The sequence below is a fragment of the Meriones unguiculatus genome, chromosome 1 (assembly GCF_030254825.1).
Source record: "Meriones unguiculatus strain TT.TT164.6M chromosome 1, Bangor_MerUng_6.1, whole genome shotgun sequence".
NCBI classification, from domain to species: Eukaryota; Metazoa; Chordata; class Mammalia; order Rodentia; family Muridae; genus Meriones; species Meriones unguiculatus.
Genome location: NC_083349.1, coordinates 29,612,135 through 29,624,345, shown reverse-complemented (window position 1 = coordinate 29,624,345; position 12,211 = coordinate 29,612,135). Strand labels below are relative to the sequence as shown.

At 41.2% G+C, this 12,211-nt stretch overlaps 1 pseudogene; it reads right to left on the bottom strand.

Moving 5' to 3' along the window:
* Positions 1 to 267: 267 nt before the first annotated feature.
* LOC110541260 (uncharacterized) overlaps positions 268 to 12,211 on the bottom strand; it is a 32,833-nt pseudogene continuing 20,889 nt past the window's right edge.

Sequence of the window (12,211 nt, the reverse complement as noted above, 5' to 3'; positions counted from 1 at the left end):
AAGTAAGTTACCTGTTACTTCCAAAGTATATTGCTAAACTTTGAATAATGTTCATTCAGATTCATAACACACTCACACACAGAGAAAGAGAGAGGGAAAGTGAGAAAATGAGAGAGAGAGAGAGAGATTCCTAGTTGTCTTTTCCATGTTTTTGTGTTTTGTTTTTAGCATATCAAACTGGTATGTTGTGTCTCTTTGGGAACTTTTTCTATGCCTGTAGGTAAAACAACAATGGCAACAACAAAAAGCCATTACACAAATAAAACATGTAATCACACAAAAAAAGCTTTATTTTGAAACCAGCAACATGTATACTTCTTAAGACTTCATTGCAGGCTACTTGTTTCTATGCACAATTGACATGACAAAAGGCCCGTACCACCATAGGGATTCTGAACACTGAGACTGTTAATACCTAATTATTGCTGTTAATTACAGGGGACAAGAAAATGTTGCCCCTTTTCTCCACCACAATCCCCTGAAACATTCTGTTGGCTTTCTGAGAAATATCTGGGAACCTTTGGGCACTCTTTTCAGGACTGAGCTTTGGCTGAGGTTAAAATCAGTAGGGTATTATGGAAGCCATTCGACTCATTACTGGTATTCAATGTATAAACAGCCTACATTTTAAGAAACAGTCATTGCTGCCTTGTGATGGTTGGTTTTCTGCATTAGCATGAAGATGTATTTCTTGTTGTATAATTCCCTTTTTTTTCCATAAGAAATCAATCGTTCCTCATATGTAGGGCTACAAAGTGCCTTTTACTCCATGTTGGATTCATAATTTTAGTTATGAAACAGGAAAAGCACATTCTAGAATAAAGAAAATGCATTGTTTTAGACTACAAATGAATATGTATGCATATATATAAGCACACATGTGTGTGTGCATAAGATACGTAGACACAGGTATATCCATAATGAAATTTGTTCACTGTTATGTATGTTTCAAGATGAGAATATCACACAATTATTAATGTACATATTGATCATATCATCTAATCTTCATTCTACATTCTACTTGAGGATCTTGTTAGAGTGAAGTTACTGAAGCCATACACTCTGAGAGCTGGCTGAGAAAAGTTACATGCAGCTACTAAACATTATTTCCTTAATATCTTTGCTACAGGAAAAAACATTTTAAGATCAGAAGGAAGGAGAGCAGAGCCTGGGATGCTGACTGAATACATTCCAGTGTGCGGCTGGTCTTTATCAAGTCCAGACTGTTAAAGGGACTAGTCACTACTGGAGAAAATATTTCTAGTTAGGAGAGAGGCAGCCAGGCTCCAGAACCACAAACACAGGTGAATTCAGGAGGATGCCAGGAGATGCATAAACTCCCCAGAGCCTCAGTTCCTTTGTTTGCAGAAGAAAAGGAAAGAACCAGGTGATTGCCGGGTTCACCTGTTCTCTGTCCTCATCAGCTGCACAACTGCCCTCTATGCCTTCATCTGCTGTCCTCCCTCCAAGTCCAAACCTCCTGGTGTTCACGCTACGGTGACTACTCTCAAGCTATCTGCCATTCATGACAGCACAGTTCAACACCTCAGAAAGAAGGACCAGACAAGATTGAAGGAGGCTGCTAGCACACTCACCTGAACGAAGTCAGAGTGATGCTGTTTCCACCACAGTATGGCGCTGAGCACGGCCAGGCCAAACTCCAGCACGCTGCAGATCAGCATCAGTGAAAGGGCTCCCTAAGTCCAGGAGAGAAGAGGTTGGTGTGAATGAAGCCTTATGCCTGATGGGACGTGACTGCAGAGATGAAGCCATCTCCACCATCAGAGGCATCATTGAGAAGGAAAATGAACTTTTACTTGTGGGCGTTCCTGGCAAAGGACCATTAGCGCTCGTGGCCTGGAGCAGCTTCCCCTGATGTGACTATGGAAGTATGTTGCAGGCAGAATGTTCAAGGCCTGGTGACCTTACGTTGGAGAGTCTACCCAGAGACCAACAACCAATGGCAGGCTCAGAGTCGGTGTGGAGGAAGATGATTGGTAGCCCAAAGCTATATCATATGCTCTCTCTTCCAGGATTAAAGGGGTGTGCAGCTGCTCACCCTGAATGTTATCAAGGTCTAAGAAAGTGTATTAAGGTGTGGAAATAAAAGTTGTAGAGTCTAAGAAAGTGATTTAAGGTATTTTTTTTTTTAAAAAAATATCTTTCTTTCCCTCACTATGCTATTGTCATACTACATCAATAGTTTAAAGAACCAATGGAATTTTGGTAATCTATTAATCTAGCTCGGATAAAATACTGCTAATATTATAATAGTCACAAGATGAAAATTTTAAATATCTTTTTGCTGTCTTCTACGCATAGACTTTAAAAGTGCTTCTCATGTGCTAAAAACATCTTTGTCCTGTCTATATAGTCAGCCCTCTGGAAAATGTGTTAATGCTTTTAACTCAGAATCATGCTGGGGTTAAAAATGATTTGTGGTTAAAAGCATTAACATTTTTTACCATTGCTTTATTCAGCCTTGACCTTTCCCTAAAGATCTCAAACCAGACAGAGTTTGAGGTTTTCAAAAGGTTGAAAAAAATTCACTATTTTCCCCAAACTAAAAACGTTGAATGCAGCTTTTAGAAACACTTACAGTCAGGACAACCTTGACGGCGGAGCATTCCTGGTGGTATGTGATGGGAAAAAGTGGTATAAACTCATTGGTTGGGTTGCACTGGTCTGAGGCAGGATGCAAAGCAGCCAGGTTGACAATGACGATAATAATGCCGATGAACGCAAATGAGGCACTCAGGATGTTCATAATCAGGCTGCCATCTACCTGAAATCAGCATCAGGCATCACTTATAACTCTTTTCCATAATGTTGCACAAATTCTCCTTATTTGTCTTCATCAGCAGACAAAAAAATTAGTAATTTATCTCTCTGTTCTCCCTAACTCATAATTGTGACCACCAGAAAGAGCAGAGTCCTTTGTTTTTCATCCCTATTTTTCCCATGCTCCTTTCACCCAGATGATATCTGCTAGATCACAAACATCACCCAAACATCACCACATGTATTGGGCCCAAAGAATGTCTAAGAACCCACAGACCTAAAACCTAAGTGGCAACTGGATGGATAAACAGTATTCAATGGTGAGAAAGAAAATACTTCCCTGGCAAAATCTTCACTTTTTGACATTTGATGAAACCCTATAATTTAAAACTAGAACGTTCTCAGGACATCGGAGCAAAGGAGGAGAAACAGATACCAGCTCTGCTCTCTGTCCCTCAACATTCTCAGTTTGGATCGGATGTGGCCTGAGACTCAGGTACCAAAGATGTAAATCCCCAGGTAGATGATACCATGAGCTTTCAGAACCTATAGGAAGTACCTCCCGCTTGAAGGTTGGTCCTTAGAGAGGAGCCCGTGAAGGGATCAGATCACAACATGAGACCGTCATCTTAGCCATTTTTCTTTGTTGCTGCCATGTGGCACACGTTTTTGCTCTAGTAACATGAGACACTCACTGCCTGTCTACAAGCTCAGAACAAATACAGCCATCAGAACTCGGCCTCCAAACATGGGTCCAACTAACCTATTGCTCTTTTTGAGTTGAGGTATCTCAAGACTTGAACTTGTGCATACCTGATCCTGACTAATGCCTTCAGAATAACAAACACATCCTTCCCAGCCCCAGCACAGGAATACATCAGCCACACTCAAAAGGCAGGTGAGGCACTTCATCCCTTACACACTGCCTCTCTCAGAAGCTCATACACCAAGGGTGTTCAGTGATAGGTAGGCTTTGAAGCCTGTAAAGCCTTATGATGGACTCCAAGTAAGGCCAAGTGGAGATGGCAGCAGACATAAACCTGGACATGTGACTAAAGATGTCATTTAGGGAAACAGGGTGAGGCAGAAAGAAACAGAGTTACCAACAGTTGCCAAACAAGTTACCAACAGGGGCTGGTAACTTGAGGCCTCAGTGCCAGAGGTCCTTGGCCTCTCATTGTTTTTGATTACTCAGTTCCAGTGTTCACTTGGGGTCTTATCTCTACAACACTTACGGTGTCAACAAAATAAACTTTTCTCAACGGTGGATTTCTTTCTTCAACTTATAGAAAACGAAAATTGAGCTAAGACCTCCCTGAGAATTATGGTGATAGGTAGGCATTTCCTGGGTGCACCCGGCTGTATTGCACTGGAACATGATTTAATTTCAGGCCACTTATGTTTTAGACAGATTGTATAACTCACTCAGAGCTTGGAGCTTTTGGATGCCACTTTCCACAAACAGTGACTAAAATCAATTTCTTGGATGCCTTGAACAACAGTTGTAATCAGGATGCTGATAGTATGTCTGCTCTTAGAACAAACTAGGTTTACTCTAGCTGGCATTCTTCTTTAGTCTCCATTCGTTGTATGAAGAGAACCTTCTTCAGCATAGGGTAAGCATCTTTCATGAGGCTTATGGTACTTAGAGAGTACGTATATTCTCAGTTGCTTTTAGTCGTGCTATTGTACCACAGCAACAGAAAAATAATTAATACTCTGCGTATTTGGGGACTGGCTCAGTCAGCTCTTACTAAACAAATCCCTAAACTCTTGCATTATGTGGCATTCTCTCCCATGAATCAACACCTTGAGGGATGTGAGTTGACTGATGGAGAATCTTTACAGATCTCAAAAGCTTCTTCCTATAGTCCGGCTTTCTTCTCCCCATGACTTTAGTTTTCTTCTGGAAAATGTTGAAAGTGGGAAAGCAAATATATATATTTGGCTCAGTTTCAGAGGCTCAGCTGACCATTTATGGACATGTGTGGCAGAGAAGAGCAGCTCACAACATGGTCAGGAAGCCTAGTGAGAGGATATCTGTTGCTAGGCACATTTCATTTTCTCCTTTTTATTCCACCTGGGTCCTTATCTTAGGAAATGGAGCCAAATCATTTTGGAAATAGAACAGCTCCAGAGGTATGTTTTATTAGTCAGGTAGGTGCTTCTCAATCCAGTCAAGTTGATGATAAAGATTAATCATTATAAACTGTTGCCTACACATTGGCATCATAAGAAAGCGGCATTTTTTTTTTTTTTTTTTTTTTACGTGAGAGTCCTTAGCACTGTTCTGTGGCATCAGACACACTATTGTTTTGGTTACCGTGAGAGGAAGAAGGTGCTCTACAGAGATACGGAGAACCCAGGATCAACTCACAAACATAGGAGAAGTAATCACTGTAGAGCAGAGCTTGTAACTTTCAACCCGGAGAGCCTGGCCTTGACTTGCCCTCTCTGGGTCTCATTCTCATCAGTTCTGGGTTATGGGTCTTGTACTCACCAACTCCTTTGTTGACTTTGTCTCGGTGATGATGGACAGAATTCCACAGATGATAAACTACTCAGACAAGAGGAAGGCATTGTCAGGTCAATTTCTATGTACAAAGTGACCATAGTTTATGACAAACACTCAGGGAATGAAAGACCAATGATACATATTCTTAGGCTCATAGAGGTGTCTCTTAACCCATGTGCTCTGTTCAGAAACCACAAGTAAAAGTAGATAAGAACAAAAACTATCAATTAAAATCCATAAATACTTTACAAGATAGCAAAAACATTTTGTTAATTCAAAAGGAAAATTTGGAATTAGACGATTTTTAGAATCTACATGATGCTTTTTGGTCTACAAGAGGAGAGAATGGAAAATAGCTACAGGATTTTTGTCCTTCCTTTCAATAGAGTTATGGCACTCTGATTTACATATACAAATCAGGCAGATGTCTTCAATAAAACTCACTTGAACATTTATAAATAACTTTTTAATTTGCAATTTTCGATGTGGTAGTATTTTAGTGAGGAGTTTTGCAGATATATCCGTTAGAATGTTGGCCTGCACTGTCCTTTTCTTGCCATTCTCTTGGCTGGCATTATACCATGATCTTGGCATCAAGATATTGCTGGTGTCCTAAAATGGATTTGGAAACATACCTCTTTCTTTCAGATTTTGGTAATAGTTTGAGAGTTATTTGTACTAGTTTTTTTTTAAAAGAAATAAGGGAAGATATTAACAAACACAGATCGGATGAAAACAAAGGGACTTTCAGTAACTGATCCTAGAGATGAATATAAATGAGAACAAAAGGAAGCAGAGTTTCACTGTGAGAAATCTTCAATATGATTCAGAAAAAAAAATCTCTCATCCAATAAATTAAAGGAAACCAGTAGCAAGCACTCTTTAGAAGTTTTAAAAAAGTTAGAAAATTTGTGATTTCTATTCTCCAAAGTTAAAGAGCCTCTCCATATAAATATAAATCCATATAAATACACACTGAGTTTTTATCTCTATAGTGCTATGGATAGATGCACAGGGTCTGTACATTCCGTGTATGTGTTCTACTGCTGAGCTAACCCCGAAGGTCTACATGTAGAGTCTTAATAAAACTAAAAGGAACTAAGTGCCTCTTCTAATGCAAAGGATACATAGTGTAAAGAGTACAGTATGGTCAGGAGAGAAGAAGAAAGTAACAGCACTGGCCTAAAAATCACCACATTAGCCCCATGATCAGCGCTAAGTCAACAGTGAAAGGATGTAGGTGAAATGATGGAACCCTTCATGGGACCTTAACAGTATGGCAAGTCACTGCTGTCACTGTCACTTCAACAGCCCCCACTCTGTGCTCAATTACAGATTAACCAGTCAAACTTAAATTTAGAAAGATTTCACAAAAATCCAGCCCAGCACAACCCAGAATCTGTCAAAATCTCTAATGGCAAGGAAAGTCTGTAAAGGTCCAAATCAGGAAGTCTAGTTCTGGAGATAGAGCAACTGGTGAAATGCTGTGTCTTTGAATGGAAACAGTGGACATTCACGGAAAATTGTTGAAACCAGACACTGATTGGCCTGAGATGGCTGAAGCTGAAACCACGGACACAACAGAAGGAAAGGCAGAGCTGCGGGTGCATCGAAGGAAGTAACACAGGAAAGGAAAAAAAAAACCAAAAAACTGCTACTGGGCTGCAGTGAGCAAATGGGAAGCCACAGCGATGGGAAACCTCACTTGTGAGCAAGATTCATCCACTCTAATGTAGAGGAGAGCTGTCCTCTGAGAGAAGAACCGTGATGACCCCCTCACTCCAGACATGAGAGTCTCAGAGGAATGTCCAGTCTATCACCCTGAGTACCTCCAACAGAGCCAAAGCCTAAAAATGAGTGTTCCTTCCTGCAGGTGTATCCCTGGGTGTCACTGCACTTTATAGAAAGCTCTAGATCATTTGGATCCCATTCCTGTACTTTCCCCTAAACCCAAGAGGCCACTAAACTCACCACAACTCATTAGGTGAGGTAAAAAGGTGATGTTCACAAGAAATGCTTATTTGAAATAGATGAAAAGATCTTTAGAATGAAATACCCACTGCCCCCCTAAACTAAGACTTTCTGTGGATGGCACACAGAAAAACAAGATCTACCAGCAACCTCTTGTTCTCAGTACACAGAAACGCAGCCAGGTGACAGCTCCTTTCCCTGCCCTCCCCAGTTTATTCCCCACAGAAGTCTACTTACAAACAAAGCTCCTACAAATGGGTAGCCAGATTTTAACAGGACAGAAAACACTGAGGTCAAATGTTGGGCAGGTGGAAAACATGCCAAAATGATGCCCAGACTTAACACCACCACACCACACATGATCTGGATCGCCTGTTGAAAGAAGAGAGACTGAAGATTAAACCAGCAGTGGCAAGTGGAACTTCTCCATTCCTCCCATCGAGCTCATGCATTGTCTCCTTCTATAATGTCATGGTGAGCCTCACAGACATTGTAAAAGCTCTGAGGTGAGAGAGGAAAGTTCATTCTTGAGGGGGTGTGGTTCTGCCACAGCTGCAGCCCATCTTAGGTATTTCTGTCTCTGAAGCCCTGGGATGCTCAAGAAATCTTCCCAGCAGCTTCTAGCCAGGGCTGAGCTATGAGTCCATGGTTAGCAAGTCTGCTGATCTCATCTCCACAGAACACCACATAGAGGCAGCCTATCGGGCCAGCTCCACAGCACCTTCAGCCCAGGTGTCCATTCTGTTGATCCCTGCCTCCATATTGAAAGGGAAATTTTGTCTTCCTGACATCCTCTTTCACCTCACAGACTCACAGCTCTTGTAATTTGGATTAAGCAATTTTCTAAACTATTTGTTACATGTAATTCAAAGGAATCTAGAAGATTTTATGCCCAAGTTCCATTAAGTTCTGAAACTGGATAAGAAGGAGACCCATGCAGATAGTGTTAGTACAGGCAACACTGAAAAACAGCTCTATCTTTCCTCTCAGAATAAAATATGTATTCTTTCTTAGCTCCTTTCTTTACCCAAAACAAAGTCCCTTTAGTAAGTCCAGGAAATGAGTTAAACAACAAAATCTCAATGTCTTGTGGAATATAGTCATGGAGTACACTCTAAGTACGTCAGATCAAGGGCAAATTCTCGCCCATTTGCGGAACTTTTTAGAGCTGAAAGCAGGTTACCCAGGGGCTTCCACTGGTCTACAGGGCACTCCATGATCACCGTGTCAAAACGGAAGGCTTCCCACACTCCAAATCTATCTCTAGTTCTGGTCTCCTCCCCTGCCCTCCCCTGACCCCAGGGTGGTCTGAGTAGGATTTACCGCCAACACTTTGACCTCTGCCTTTAGGCGTTTCTTCAGGCTGCCTTCCATCTGGTGGGTAGGTTGTGGATGGCCTGTTTGGGAATGGTTGACCATGGCAGCCTCATTGGTCACTACTTGTGGAATCATGATGGAGCTCTCACAGCTGGAAGAGAAAATGGACTCGATTCTTAAAAAGAACTCTGCTCACTGTAGTGGTTGGTTGGTTTGTTTCATGATTATGTTTTGGTGGGGTTGGATGTTCTGGTTTTTTTGTTTTTTGTTTTTTTTCTTCTATTTTTTATTTGCCTATTGTTTTTCTAAAGAGAGAGACAGAGAAAGAAGGTTTGAAGTTAGTTGGCTAGGGAGGATCTAGGAGGTGGTGGGGGAAGGGAATCCATGATTGGAATATATTGTATGCATTTTCAATAATAAAGAAAGAAACAAAACAAACCATGCCTCCAGGTTCTGCCCCTAACCCCCAAACTGCGCATGTTTGTGAATTCTTGACCTGTCTTCTGGCATAAGAAACCAGTGATACAGAGAAATGAAAACCTGCCCTGCCTTGGATTCAGGGCACTTTCCCCATAATGTTAAACACAACCGCTGATTTTAGATAATAAACACATCATAGGAAGAGACAGCCTGGATCCCCAGACATTGCTATGTCCATACCCAAATGTTCACACAAAATTTGCAAAATGTAGCTCCAGCTCTTTCCTCAATTCAAAGCATTCAAGAGCTTTTTTTCTTTTCTTTTCTTTTCTTTTCTTTTCTTTTCTTTTCTTTTCTTTTCTTTTTATTCTGTGACTTCCACCTTCCTGATACTCTGCTAGTCAGGAGTTACTGAAATTCAACCTTCAGCGCTTTCCAGTTTGTGCTACATACCACTCAAAATACTTAACACAATTTGTACATTTTGTGTGTCTAACAGCACCATTTTAGAATTAGTATTTTGTATTTTGTCATATTTTTGTAGACGTGACCTTGTAGTATTTTTTTTAATTAATTTGTTTATTTTATTCACTTTACATCCTGGTTGTAGCCCCTTCCCCCCTCCCCTCCCAGTCCCAACCTCCCTCTCTCCCCTTCAACCCTAGCCTCTTCCTGAAAAAGGGGAGCTCCCTTTCCCAGGCACCTCAGTTTATCAAGTTGGATCAAGTCTGAGCATGTTCTCTTCCCCTGTGGCCTGTAAGGCTGTCCTGCCAGGGGAAAGTGATCAAAAAGATGGCAAGGGCGTCCCTACTTCCCTTGTTAGAGGACCGACTTTTAATCCTCAAAGTAATCCTAGCAAGGACTTAACAGCTCACAACCATCTGTAACTCTAATTGCTGGGTATCCAACATGCTCTCTGGTCCCTTTGGGCAGCAGGCATGTGTGTGGCACATACATGCAGACATACATGCAGACAAAACACCTGTACACATAAAAGCTCCAATAATCTGGAGTGTTCTCCTGGCGCTTTCATTGAGGTGTGAATTTCTGGTTGTTAACGTTCTCTGGACTACTGTGACTTGGTCTGTGAAAGAGCACATTGGGCGCATCTGCTTCCAAGCTTCTTTCTGACCTTCACGCTGCTGAGAAACCTCCCAGTATCTTCCACTGATAAACATCTGCAGCAGCAGCTTCAGCTCCTGGCCTGCGTGTGTCCCAGTAAAGCCAACAATGCTTTGGGACCTAGTCCAGATCGCAGTCCATCTCAGGAGCAGACTAAGCGTGTTAGGCTGGGGGCTCAGCCTCCATCCTATGCATCTCCACCAAATACGCATGGAGCAGAGATTGTCTTAACTGGTGGGTTGTTGAAATAATATGTAGGAGGCAGATTAATACCACAAAAGAGGTTTATTAAGAATGTGTGTGAAATGATCAGTCAATAATTTAAATATTGCTTTCAGGTTTTTGATGCCCTGGGGACAGGGAAAGAAAAGAAAGTAAAACAACTTTATACTGTGCTCAGTTGGGGCCTTCTTAAAGCCTTTCTCTTTTCTTTTGTATATTATTCTTCATCTTATTTTTGACTATTTCATACTTGAGTGCTGTATTTACATCATTTCCACCTCACCTTCTCCTCCCTCCGATGTTACCCCATTCCCTTTCATATTCGTGACCTCTTTGTCTTTAATTATCACTGTTACTTGTGCATATGATTACACACACACACAGTTGGATCCATTTAATGTTGCTCATATGTATACGTGTTTAAGGATGAGCACTTAGGATTGGAAAATCGTCAGAAAGCTTGTTGCTGGAGAAGACTGATTCTTCCTCTTCAGTAGCCAATAATTGTCTATACTTTTTTTTTTTTTTTTAATCTAAGAGTGAACATGACAAGCTATCTTCAAGAACACAGGAGTAACACTTACATCTTGGAGGCAGTCAAGAGCTGTCTAAATGGCCTTAAAGAATATGCAATAGGAGGAAATTCATGTCTGGTACTGTACCCCTAACCACCCACCTGTGGCTGGTGAGGTCATAGACCCTGGAGGAGAAGATATTAGTGTCACTTTTCCAAGCCTTTATCTTTTCCTTGTCCTTATTCTTTGCATCAAAATCTGCCTCCTCAGGTGCACTTAAGTGCACTCTACCCCAATTCAGAACACTAGTTTGTGTAGTGAAAGGTGATCTCCTTGTTCTCATATTTCCATCTAGATGTCCTATATTCACCCATTACATTTAAAGCCATCATGCTGAAAGGCTAGGGAGGCAAATCCTGCACCTACCTCCTTCCAGGCTGCAGTGCTGCTGTCTGTGTCTGCGGAGGGCCAGGCTCTGGGAAGGCACCTCAGAGTGTTTGTTCAGCGCTAGAGACCACCCCACACCCAGCACCTCACTCGGCTTAAATGTGCGTGTTTCTCCTAGCATCTCTGTAGATTATAAAGGAATGAACTTCTGAAAAAAACACAGCTACTTCCTGTTTTTTTATAAAAACTGTTAACTAACTTTCGATTTCTCAGCTGAAGTTTTATTCATTGTGAAATATACTCAAAAGAGGTTGCTCCCACTAACAGCATTTTTTTTCACAAGAAAATAATATTGTTTATTATGGTGTTAAGTTTGAAGATTTACATTTTGTAGAACTCTGTCAAGGGAATATAAACAAAATATTATGATATACAAATATGTTGTATGACCCATTATTTTATATATTATTTATTAATAAAAAGCAAAATTAAAACCAAACAAGGTGGACATACCAAAATATTATAACTATATAATTTTAAAGACAACATACTCAGACTATGTCATTTACATGGCCTTTCAAAACCTGTTTGCAAAAATTCACACATTGCTGTTAAGTGGTTTTTTTCTAGAGAACTGTGTATAGAGGGTTTAAATGCGTTAAGTGTGCATGAAACTCCGCTCTTGGAGACTCACCATGAAAGCATTGACAGCTCTCGTGAAGGTTATCCGGCTGAGTCACAATGTAAAAGGTCAAATGCTGGAAACGAGAGAGGTTACTACTGCATGGCAAAGAGAGAGCGAGCAAGGCCCAAGGTTCCCTTGGTATCACAATGTGTCCTCACAAGAACTAACCAGGGTTGGAGAACACTACCTTCATCTCTTCTAAGGAAGCTTCCAGTGACCGGGCTGCCCTACCTGCAGGCTCATTCTTGGAGCAGTGGTTCTCAGCCTTCCTAATGT